An 11,561-nucleotide genomic window follows, 5' to 3' on the forward strand; every position below is an offset into this window, starting at 1 on the left:
TTCTTTTTTTTCTTTTCTCCTCTTATAATTTTTATTTTAGGAATACGTGAATGTGTGTTTTCCTTTCTTTTCTTGTCTTCTTTCTCTTTTTCTTTCATTCTTAATTATCTTTTTGTTTTTTGTCTAGCTCTACTGAACTTCTGATCTTTTCTTCTCACTTTCCTATCCTTTCCATCTTTTCCTCTTTGTTCTTCTTTATGTGACTTAACTCTTGTCCTGCACATCCTCAGATAAACCCATATTTAACCAGTAGACCCTACCCCCCATTGTGTACACACTTAACCCACAAACTTATTACTCAATTGAAAACCTCTGAGACTTAAATTCATTAATAGCAGTACTACCTCTTTATACCTATATAATATTTTAAGCATTTTTTTAAAGTTTTCCACATCTCCTTTATGTCCCTCCCTTTCTCTCAACATATTCATATTCCTCTATAAATAGACGGTCTTTTAATCTCTAAAATAACATTAATTTTTACGTTTCTATTTTTTTTTCTGGTCTCTTTTCATTCCCCTTTCCCTTTCTTCTTTCTCTCTCTCTCTCTACTTGCATCCTACCCAACCTATTTCCTGCACTGTGATTAGGACATAGTTAACTCTCCCTGTGCCTCCCCACACCAATCTATTCCTATTTTTTACCCACATCTCTCCCTAACCCTAATAATTTCTGGTTTTCCAAATTCTTCTCTGCGGTTCGAAGTCCTTTAACATATAGTTGTTTGATGTCGAATAGATGTATCTGTTGAACTAGATTGTATCTGTAGACTATTGACTGTACAAATGCAAACTTTGGTTGATGGTTGCCTTAAGATAGTGTTCTAGCACAAAACTGGTGCAATCTTCATCTCAAATGGGCAGAGTAAGCCGGAAAAACACAAGAAAAATGGCAAATTCGGGTATCTCAATTCCCAATCTTGATAATCAGGGGTTAGAACAGATAATGAATAATCCAGAGGAGAGTTCCCAAACAGCTCTACAAACACTGCTGGCAAACATGATAAATGAAAAGTTTGACAATGTACAAAGGACTCTGTATGAGCATGATAGGGAGAGAGAGGAGGCATCCCAGAAGTTTATACAGGAATATCATAAGCGTGAGGAAGCTACTCAAAAACTGATACAGGATTTGCGTGAACAACTTGAGAATACTCAAAGAGAAAGGGAGGAATGGCGTGAGCAGGCTGAGAACACTCAAAGAGATCTGCAGGAATCCCATGAACGGGAGGAAGCTAATCAAAGAGTAATACAGGAATTGAGAGACCAGGTAGAGAACACACAAAGATCACTAAAGGCATTCATGGAATCCATTAACAAAGAGCTGAAGGAAGTCAGGGAGACCACAAAGGGAATGCTGAATGGAACCCAACAGAAGGAATGGGAGCCCAAAGAAACCATAACCAATCAACTAAGTGATTTGAGGACAAACACTGAACACCAAATTAAGGAAGTAAAGAAATTCATACAAGACCTAAAACAGAGCTTCAACAAAGAACTTGAAGCCATCAAAGCTGACCAACTAGAAGGAAAAGAGATAAAAACAAAGTAGAGAGTCTTGACAGCAGGTTAGACCATGCAGAAGATCGAATCTCAGGGATTGAAGACAGCCTAGATATTATAGAGAAAGAACATACAACCATCCAAGACAAGTCCAAGAAATATGATAGATCTATCCAACACCTGGAAGACACCATCAGAAGGCCTAATCTAAGGATAATGGGTGTAGAGGAGCACCTAGAAACAGAAGTTAATGGTCTAGGAAATTTGTTTAACAGGATCCTAGCAGAGAACTTCCCAAACATGCAAAAAGATAGGCCTGTCCAGATACAAGAAGCCTTTAGAACCCCAAATAGACCAGACAAGAATAGGACATCCCACCGCCACATTATAATCCACACAGGATCAACTCAGAACAAGGAAAAGATCCTTAAAGCTGTCAGAGAGAAAAGGGTAATCACTTATAAAGGGAAACCAATTAGAATCACCTCAGATTTCTCAGCAGAGACAATCAAAGCAAGAAGAGCCTGGAACGATGTATGCCATGCCCTAAAAACAAACAACTATCAACCAAGAATACTGTACCCAGCTAAACTCTCCTTCATAACCGAAGGCCAAATAAAAACCTTCCATAGCAAAGAAAAATTGAAACAATACATCTCCACCAAACCAGCCCTACAAAAGATTCTTAAAGATGTCCTACACATAGAAAACCAACAAGACCGCAATAAAGGCCAAGAAACTGCACCCAAACTGAGAATCCAAGAACCATAGGAAGAACCCAGTTTTCGCAGCCCCCAAAAAGGTAGATAACATGGCAGGAACTCCCAAATACCTCTCAGTCCTATCTCTTAATGTTAACGGACTGAACTCTCCAATTAAGCGACATAGACTGTCTAGTTGGATTAAAAAACAAGACCCTTCTATCTGCTGCCTGCAGGAGTCACATCTTGCCCGTAAAAACAAACACATTTTCAATGTTAAAGGCTGGAACAAAATCTACCAAGCAAACGGACCGCATAAACAGGCGGGAGTTGCAATCCTAATATCAGATAAAATAGACTTCAAATTAAAATTCGTGAAAAGAGATAAAGAAGGTCGCTACATACTAATTAAAGGATCTCTCCTTCAGGAGGATATTACAATTCTAAATATCTATTCACCAAACAATGGAGCACCCAAATTTATCAAAGAAACACTACTTTCCCTCAAATCCCATATAGATCCAAAGACATTAATAGTTGGGGATTTTAACACACCACTCTCCCCACTAGATAGATCAACTCGGCAAAAACTCAACAGAGAAACCACAGATCTAAACAGCTGCATAGATCAACTAGACTTAACAGACATTTACAGAACATTTCACCCAGCAGCATCAGAATACACGTTTTTCTCAGCAGCACATGGAACGTTTTCTAAAATAGACCACATTTTAGGCCACAAAGCAAACTTGTCTAAATTCAGAAACATTGAAGTTATACCTTGCATTCTCTCTGACCACAAGGGAATAAAATTAGAACTCAACACCAAAAGCCACCAAAGAAAGTCCGGTATCACATGGAGGCTGAACAACACACTGCTGAATCATGAGTGGGTCGTGGAAGAGATTAGAAAGGAAATTCAAATGTTCATGCTATTCAACAAAAATGAACACACAAATTACCAGCTCCTCTGGGACACAGCAAAGGCAGTACTCAGAGGCAAGTTCATAGCTCTGAGCTCCTACATCAACAAATTGGAGAGATCTGAAACTAGCAATTTAATGACGCATCTAAACCTCCTTGAAAAAGAGCAGCAAGATAAACCCCAATCCAGTAGACGGAAAGAAATAATCACAATTAAAGCAGAATTAAATGAATTAGAATCCAAAAAAACTATAGAAAGAATCAACAAAACAAAGAGTTGGTTCTTCGAAAAACTTAACAAAATTGACAGACCCTTAGCAAATCTTATCAGAAAAAGAAGAGAACACACCCAAATTAATAAACTCAGAGATGAGAATGGAAACATCACCACGGAAACAACCAAGATTCAGAACATTATAAGGGAATACTTCTCAAAACTGTATGCTAATAAGTTTGAGAACTTGACAGAAATGGACCTCTTCCTAGCAAATATTGACATGCCAAAACTAAACCAAGATGAGTTAAACTATCTTAACAGGCCCATATCAAGCATTGAAATAGAAACAGCAATAAGAGACCTCCCAGCTAAGAAAAGTCCAGGACCAGATGGTTTTACAGTGGAATTTTACAAGGCCTTCAAAGCAGAGCTCACACCAATTCTCCTCCAACTCTTCAATGAAATTGAAAGAGAAAGCTTACCACCGAACACATTCTATGAAGCCATCATAACCCTCATCCCAAAACCAGGCAGGTACTCATCAAAGAAAGAGAACTATAGACCCATTTCTTTGATGAACATTGATGCAAAACTTCTCAACAAAATTTTGGCCAATCGACTTCAACAATTCATCCAAAAAATCATACACCACGATCAAACAGGATTCATTTCAGGGATGCAAAGCTGGTTCAATATACGCAAATCAATTACTATTATTCATCACATCAACAGGAGCAAGAATAAGAACCACATGGTTATCTCAATAGACGCAGAAAAAGCATTCGACAAGATCCAACACCCCTTTATGATGAAGGTTTTGGAAAAATTAGGAATCCATGGAACATTCCTCAGTACAATAAAGGCTGTATATGACAAACCTACAGCCAGCATTATACTCAATGGTGAAAAACTAAAGCCATTTCCTCTTAACTCAGGAACAAGACAAGGATGCCCACTCTCTCCACTTCTCTTCAATCTAGTGTTAGAATGCCTAGCTACAGCAATAAGACAAGATGCAGACATAAAGGGGATCCAAATAGGGAAAGAAGAAATAAAACTCTCCCTCTTTGCAGATGACATGATCTTGTATTTAAAGAATCCCATAGACTCCACTCCCAAATTACTTAAGCTGATTCAAAACTTTGGCAAAGTAGCAGGTTATAAAATTAACCCCCAAAAATCCATGGCTTTTCTGTATGCCAACAATGAGAAAAGTGTGGCTGAAATTAGGAAAGCAACTCCATTTGTAATAGCCCCACAAAAAATAAAATACCTAGGAATTAACTTAACTAAAGAAGTGAAGGACCTCTATGATGAAAACTTTAAAATCTTGAAAAAGGAAATCAACACAGAACTTAAAAAATGGCAAAACCTCCCATGCTCCTGGATTGGAAAGATTAACATTGTGAAAATGGCAATACTTCCCAAGGCTATCTACAAATTCAACGCAATACCTATCAAAATTCCACCCTCATTCTTCAAGGAAATAGAAGAGGCAATCCAAAAATTCATATGGAACAATAAAAGTCCCCGAATAGCAAAAACGCTCCTCAACGGAAAGAACACTGCTGGAGGAATATCAATACCAAATTTCAAACTCTACTATAAAGCCATAGTAATCAAAACAGTTTGGTATTGGCATAAGAACGGACCTCAGGACCAATGGAATAGAATTGAAAACCCAGAAATGAACCTACAGACCTATAGCCATCTAATCTTTGATAAGGGAGCTAAAACAATAGAATAGATGAATGACAGCCTCTTCAGTAAATGGTGCTGGCAAAATTGGCTAACTACATGTAGAAAACTAAAGCTAGATCCTTATATATCACCCTGCACCAGAATCAACTCCAAATGGATCAAAGACCTTGAACTCAAAGCAGACACTCTGAAAACATTACAGGATGGAATAGGAGAAACCCTGGGTCTCCTCGGCTCAGGCCGAAATTTTCTGAATAGAGACCCGGAAACACAACAAATCAAAGAAAGGTTGGACAAATAGGATTGTATAAGGTTGCAGAGCTTCTGCAGGGCAAATGACATAGCTAGCAAGATCAATAGAAAGCCCACGGATTGGGAGAAGATCTTTACTAGCCATACAACGGACAAGGGTCTCATATCTAAAATATACTTGGAACTCAAAAAATTAAACCACCCAACAACAAATCCTCAAAGAAACAACTGCCCAATAAGTAAGTGGGTGAAAGACCTAAAGAGAAGCTTCTCTGAAGAAGAAAGAAGGATGGCCAATAGACACATGAAGAAATGTTCAACATCCCTAGCCATAAAAGAAATGCAAATCAAAACAACATTGAGATATCACCTCACTCCAGTTAGAACAGCAAAAATCAAGAACTCTAACAACAACAGATGCTGGAGGGGATGTGGACAGAAAGGAACCTTACTTCATTGTTGGTGGGAATGTAAACTTGTTCAACCACTTTGGAAAGCAGTATGGAGGTTCCTCAAAAGACTCCATATAGAGCTCCCCAATGACCCAGCAATCCCACTTTTGGGCATTTACCCAAATGACCACAAACAAGGCCACACTAAAGCTACCAGCACAACTATGTTTATTGCAGCATTATTTACCATAGCTAAGATATGGAACCAACCCAGATGCCCCTCAGTAGATGAATGGATCAAGAAGATGTGGTATATATACACAATGGAATTCTATGCCTCCATCAGAAAGAATGACATTGCCCCATTTGTTAGGAAATGGAAAGGCTTGGAAAAAATTATATTAAGTGAAGTAAGCCAGGCCCAAAGAAACATAGGTCCCATGGTTTCCCTTATTTGCAATATCTAGTATAGGTATGAGTCAAGCGGAAAATGTCAGAGAATGTGATGTTAGGAAAACGAACCCTCAAATATGTATTTTAATGTTTTTGTTTCATTCATGCATGTGTTTCTAACGCATTTATAAGATTATTTCTTTGTTGCTTTGTATGTCCCTCCCCCACAGTGTAACCCCCGCTTTCACTATATTTGATGTCAGTATAACATGTGGAGGAGACGGGGACAAACAAGTCGTTTAAGGATTCAGGTGGACCTGTTGCAACAATGAGAAGTACAAAATGTCATGTCAAAACCAGCTTTACAATGTCGGTGGGGGGGAGGGAGGGGGGGTATGATTGGGTGGGGGGGAGGGGGGAGGCTGGGAAGGGAGGTGAAGGGTAAACAAAGGAGGAGGCTGCAATGCTTATTAAGAAATGTATGCATTTTCCTGCCCATGTAATTGTAACCCCTCTGTACAGTATGTTTTCAAATAAAATAAAATAAAAAAAAAAAACGAGCTTAACAATGTTGGTGAGGGGGGGAAAGCGGGAGGATTGGGTGGGAGGGGGTTGGGGGAGAGGCTGGGAAGGGATGTGAAGGGTAAACAAAGGAGGAGGCTGCAATGCTTGATAAGAAATGTACGCATTAACCAGCCCATGTAATTTTAACCCCTCTGAACAGTGTGTTCACAAAAAATAAAAATAAAAAAATATATAAATTCCAAATTAATATTTTCCATTTTTAACATATTGTTAAAATCATTGATTTGCTTCTTTCTGATGATATGTGTTAATGTGTATATATTCAACCTTTCTATGTTTGTGTCAATTTCTTCATGTAATTCTCTCTTTTGCATATTTCTGAAATATTTGGTTTGACATGGTACAATCTTGTTTCAACGTATGCCTCCTCAGTTGCAAAAAGAAAGTCTGTGTTATATGAATTAGGCAAGCACCAATATTCCCTTAATTTTCATGCGATTAACCCAAATATACATATGTGCAATTTGGCACATTTCAATTATATTTCAAATAAATCAATTTTTGCATGACTCCTGTCTACACTCCTCACTTCTTATCATGCAGTTAGGATAAGTATTAATTTCTCTAACATATACAGAGTTGACAAACATTGATACTCCCTTTCACTAGAGTTCTGATGATACAGGTTAGTTAAAACGACATATATCAAGAATCAGTCTTTAGAAACTCATAATATAGCACTGTTCAATTGCAATATTCAAATTGACAGATATTAATATATTTATGAAAATACAACTAATTCTACATCATTCTATATTTTTCCCTACTATCACTAAGTACTGTGACTATTATTACTTTACAAAAATTTGCATTTCACATTTGAAATGGAAACCAAGCGATTCTCTCATTAAATATAGGGCAGTGTTTTGCATGACACCTCTTTTGTAATTATGTTGAAGATTTTGGATCATATTACTTCAAATTTTTTGAATATTCATATATATGTGGAATGAATTCCTATTAATCTTCTCATCCAAGAACACAGATCGCTTCACAGTGTGATCTTCAAGAGCTTAGGAAATGAGCAAATGAGTACAGAAATCACATAAAATCGTAAATAAAATACTTTCAAAGAGAGTAAAGTTGTATTGTATTTCTTCATTACATCCTGCTTTTTGAAAGTCTGTAATTCCTGATAGTAGACTTTGTTTTATCAATGTGATGTATTTCCAAAAGTTTTATAAAACTCTGTGGAGGCTTATGTGTTCACCATGAGACCAAATGTGAGAAGTTAGATCGAAACCATAGACCGTATGCAATGACTAGTGTGAAAATAATATTGTATGACAAATGACAATGGGAGATCCTGTGTAACATCAATATTCACAAGACAATATGTTGGATATGATCTGTACAACTCTGGGGTTAACGGATAATGAGAAAAAGAGAGAAAAATGCAGAAGAGAGTAACAATTTCAACAAGGATTGAACTCATAGCTTGTATAAATATACCAAAATGTAGGTCAGTATGACAATAAAATTTAAATAAGAAAGAAAATATTAGACATAAATAATAGAATTGATGGCAACACGTGTTACCTATCACATTTTCAACTCTTTTTCAAACATAATAATGACAATATCTATTAATTCTTTGAATTCTAATTTTGCAATTAGCTTCTTTTTGCATATACAAGACAAACAGAACAGAAAAAATTTAGGTTCATTATACAATTGTTATTTTTAGAATTGTTGTATCTATAACAATCCTATGAATATCCTTTTCAATTATTTCCAGATTACAGAAAGTATAGAAAGGTTTTTTTCCATAGAAAATATATTAATATGGTTGTGTTAACAATGAATAGTATTCTGCCATTTATTTACTATTTTTAGTACCAAAAAATCATTTGAAAATTCATGTTCTACACAAATTTAATATGGATATGTATTCTACATTCAAGGATGCACACTGATAATGTAATCAGAACTTTCAACACATTTTTTAGACATGAATACACTACTGCCAGAGTTTTGATATAATCATTCTATCACAGGTGATCACTGAGTAAATGGGTGAAAACTGTATGATAGCTTTAGATTGCAGTAGTTACTCATAGCAAAATAAGACCTACAAATACAGAGAACACGTCAAGTTTTTAAAGTACATGATTTGTTAAAACCTCTATTGAACCTAGCAATACATATAATTATACTATAGGGTGAAATTCATACATTTTAGAAAATATTCTACAACCCAATACAACTGTGGGCAAGTTGCACTTCCACCTGCCCACACCACACAAAACAATGGTATACTAAGCAGTTTCTCAGCAGTTCTTTGCTCACTATGAATCCCAATTTTAACACTATCTCTAAATTACTTCTTTGTATTTTCTTATCACTTGAATGAATTACTGCTTACATTGAAGTTGATAAGCTGCACCTACTTTTGGATGGACATGGCACTAAAATGAAAGTGGGGTTTTTTTGTTATTTTTTTACTTATTTGTTTTTTTATTGTGAAAATACTGTACAGAGGGGTTACAATTACACGGGCAAGATAAGTACATTTCTTATCAAGCATTGTAGCCTCCTCCTTTGTTTCCTCTTCCCATCCTTTCCCATTCTCACCCTGCTCCCCCACCCAATCCTGCCCACTACTCCCCCCATTCCCGAGCACCAAAGTTGTATAGTTCATTTTTTTCTGTTTGCCTTAGGGCACTTCCGTTTTGAAACCACAATTTAATCTTCTCATTTCATAACATTTTTTATTTCAAATCAGAATGCATTTGAAAAGAACTTTTGAGGGGATTAAGTCATTCTGAATATTAATAAATGTGAAGTTAACATTATACTTGACTTCAGTTAATTTCTTTTCATTTTTCTGCATGAATCAAATTCTACCTTTGAGAATAGAAAAAAAGATCATCATTCTTTAACAGTTTGGTCGACAGCATTTAGTAAGTATTACAGTTTAATGTCAAACAGTATATTGTGTATATCAACTTTTTATATCCTGCTCCTATTTTCAGAATTGATCAGGGAACACTAATTTCCTTGGAGTACTTAAAAAGAACAAAAATCTCACAATGCAATAATAGTCACATGTCATAAAACTGACTCTACTTCATACAGATTAATAGGGCATTTGAATACCATAATCAGTTTTTTTTTCTGTTGCTATTTTTTGTCTTTTTTAAATCATTTTCTTCAAAAGATTTTGTAAAGAGAAAATACATTTTTGTGAGTATCGAGTGCATTTCTTGATGAGCAGTGTTATCCCGCCTTTTTATTTTTCCTTCTATCCTTTCCCTCCTCCATCTTCACTACTCTTTCTCCACCCTAAAGCTGCTAAGTTTATTTCCCACATATTGTCTTGTGAATATCATTATTTCAATGCGTCATCCTGTGTTCAAATATCAGGATTTTTTACACTACTGTCTCCCCTTTACAAAAATCGATATACAATATGAAACCAAAATCAAATACGGTGACAACAGAAATATATAGGGAGAACATAAAGTAGAAACAATAAAATCATATGCTATATTAAAATGAAGAAGTATAAGGGTAAACTGTTCTCAGCCAATCTTTAGTTTCATTTCCTGTAGCTTCCTTTTATATTGTAATGTATTACATCTATCTGTCTGTCTGTCTATCTATCTATCTGTCTATCTACTATCTATCTAACATCTGTCTAAATTACTAGCTATCTAACCATGTATATATATATCTTTCTACCTATACCAAAGTACAGAGCTTTGGAGCTTTTCTACTCATCTGATAAGATTATCATACATATATGATATTATAGCAAATGATCAGTTTTGTGTCGATTGTTTGGAAGGGACAATTGAAATAATTCTGAACACAGGGACAAAAACAGCATTTTAAAACTTACTATAGAAGTCACACTAAGAAGAGATAAAAATTATCTGGAGAAACCCATTCAGTAGATACTGTTAAAGCTTAGTGTCATAAAGTATTACCTGCTGAATTACAACTGTCATATAATTTGGTTGAAAATTGCAAAATCATACACTTCAACTTATTTTCATGTATTTTGATATCATTGGTATTTTGATATTTGTTTCCTGTCCTTTTGGTATAATTAAAATAGGAGATATGAATATTTGTTCAAAACCATTTGACTAAACACAATGCATGAACTGTGAAGAAGAAAGAGAGGAACAGGAGGCTCTGTATCTTTCAATCTCTTTCAGAAAATGTTGAGAAAAACTAAATATCTGATATTTTCCTTCAGATCAATGCAATATTGGTTTTTCAAAAGTGGTTCTTGATGAGATTTTAGAAAAACACTTTTGTTCATTTTTTTTCTTATTTGAGTTAATGAAAAATAACAATCTCCTTGTGTACAATTTGGATAAATGCAAAGAACTCAATTTCTGCGCATCTTGAAAGAACTGAGGTGCAGTAAGCAAAAGCTACCCAAGCTCATATCAGTTTTAACAATTTTACACATGTGTTCAATAACTAATTATTACTTCTTTTCCACACAGAATCTTTCACTGTTCATACAAACCGGTGTTATGCCTATCTTTCTTAATAAAAAATATAGTTTTCAGACAGTATTGCACATGAATAAATAATACACTGCATAGAGTCCTATTGCTAATTGGACTTGTACATCAAGCATATTTACTGAAGATCTACCATGTGAAAGTTGGAACCGTGTAGTTTAGGTATAGCTTAGATATGTGAATTCAGAAGATGATTGGCAGACATGGTGGTTTGGAAAACAGGTTGTTTCTGATGATGTGCATATTTATACAACAGCATTTTAACTATTGAACAATATCAATAGTTGGCTACAATTTTAATGTTTTTTTAAATTGTGAAAATACCGTACAGAGGGGTTACAATTACATAAGCAACGTATTAAGTGCATTTCTTAACAATCATTGATGGCTCCATCTTTGTTTTTCCCCTT

This window comes from Dipodomys spectabilis, unplaced genomic scaffold (assembly GCF_019054845.1).
Source record: "Dipodomys spectabilis isolate Male_0828 unplaced genomic scaffold, ASM1905484v1 ptg000372l, whole genome shotgun sequence".
NCBI lineage: Eukaryota > Metazoa > Chordata > Mammalia > Rodentia > Heteromyidae > Dipodomys > Dipodomys spectabilis.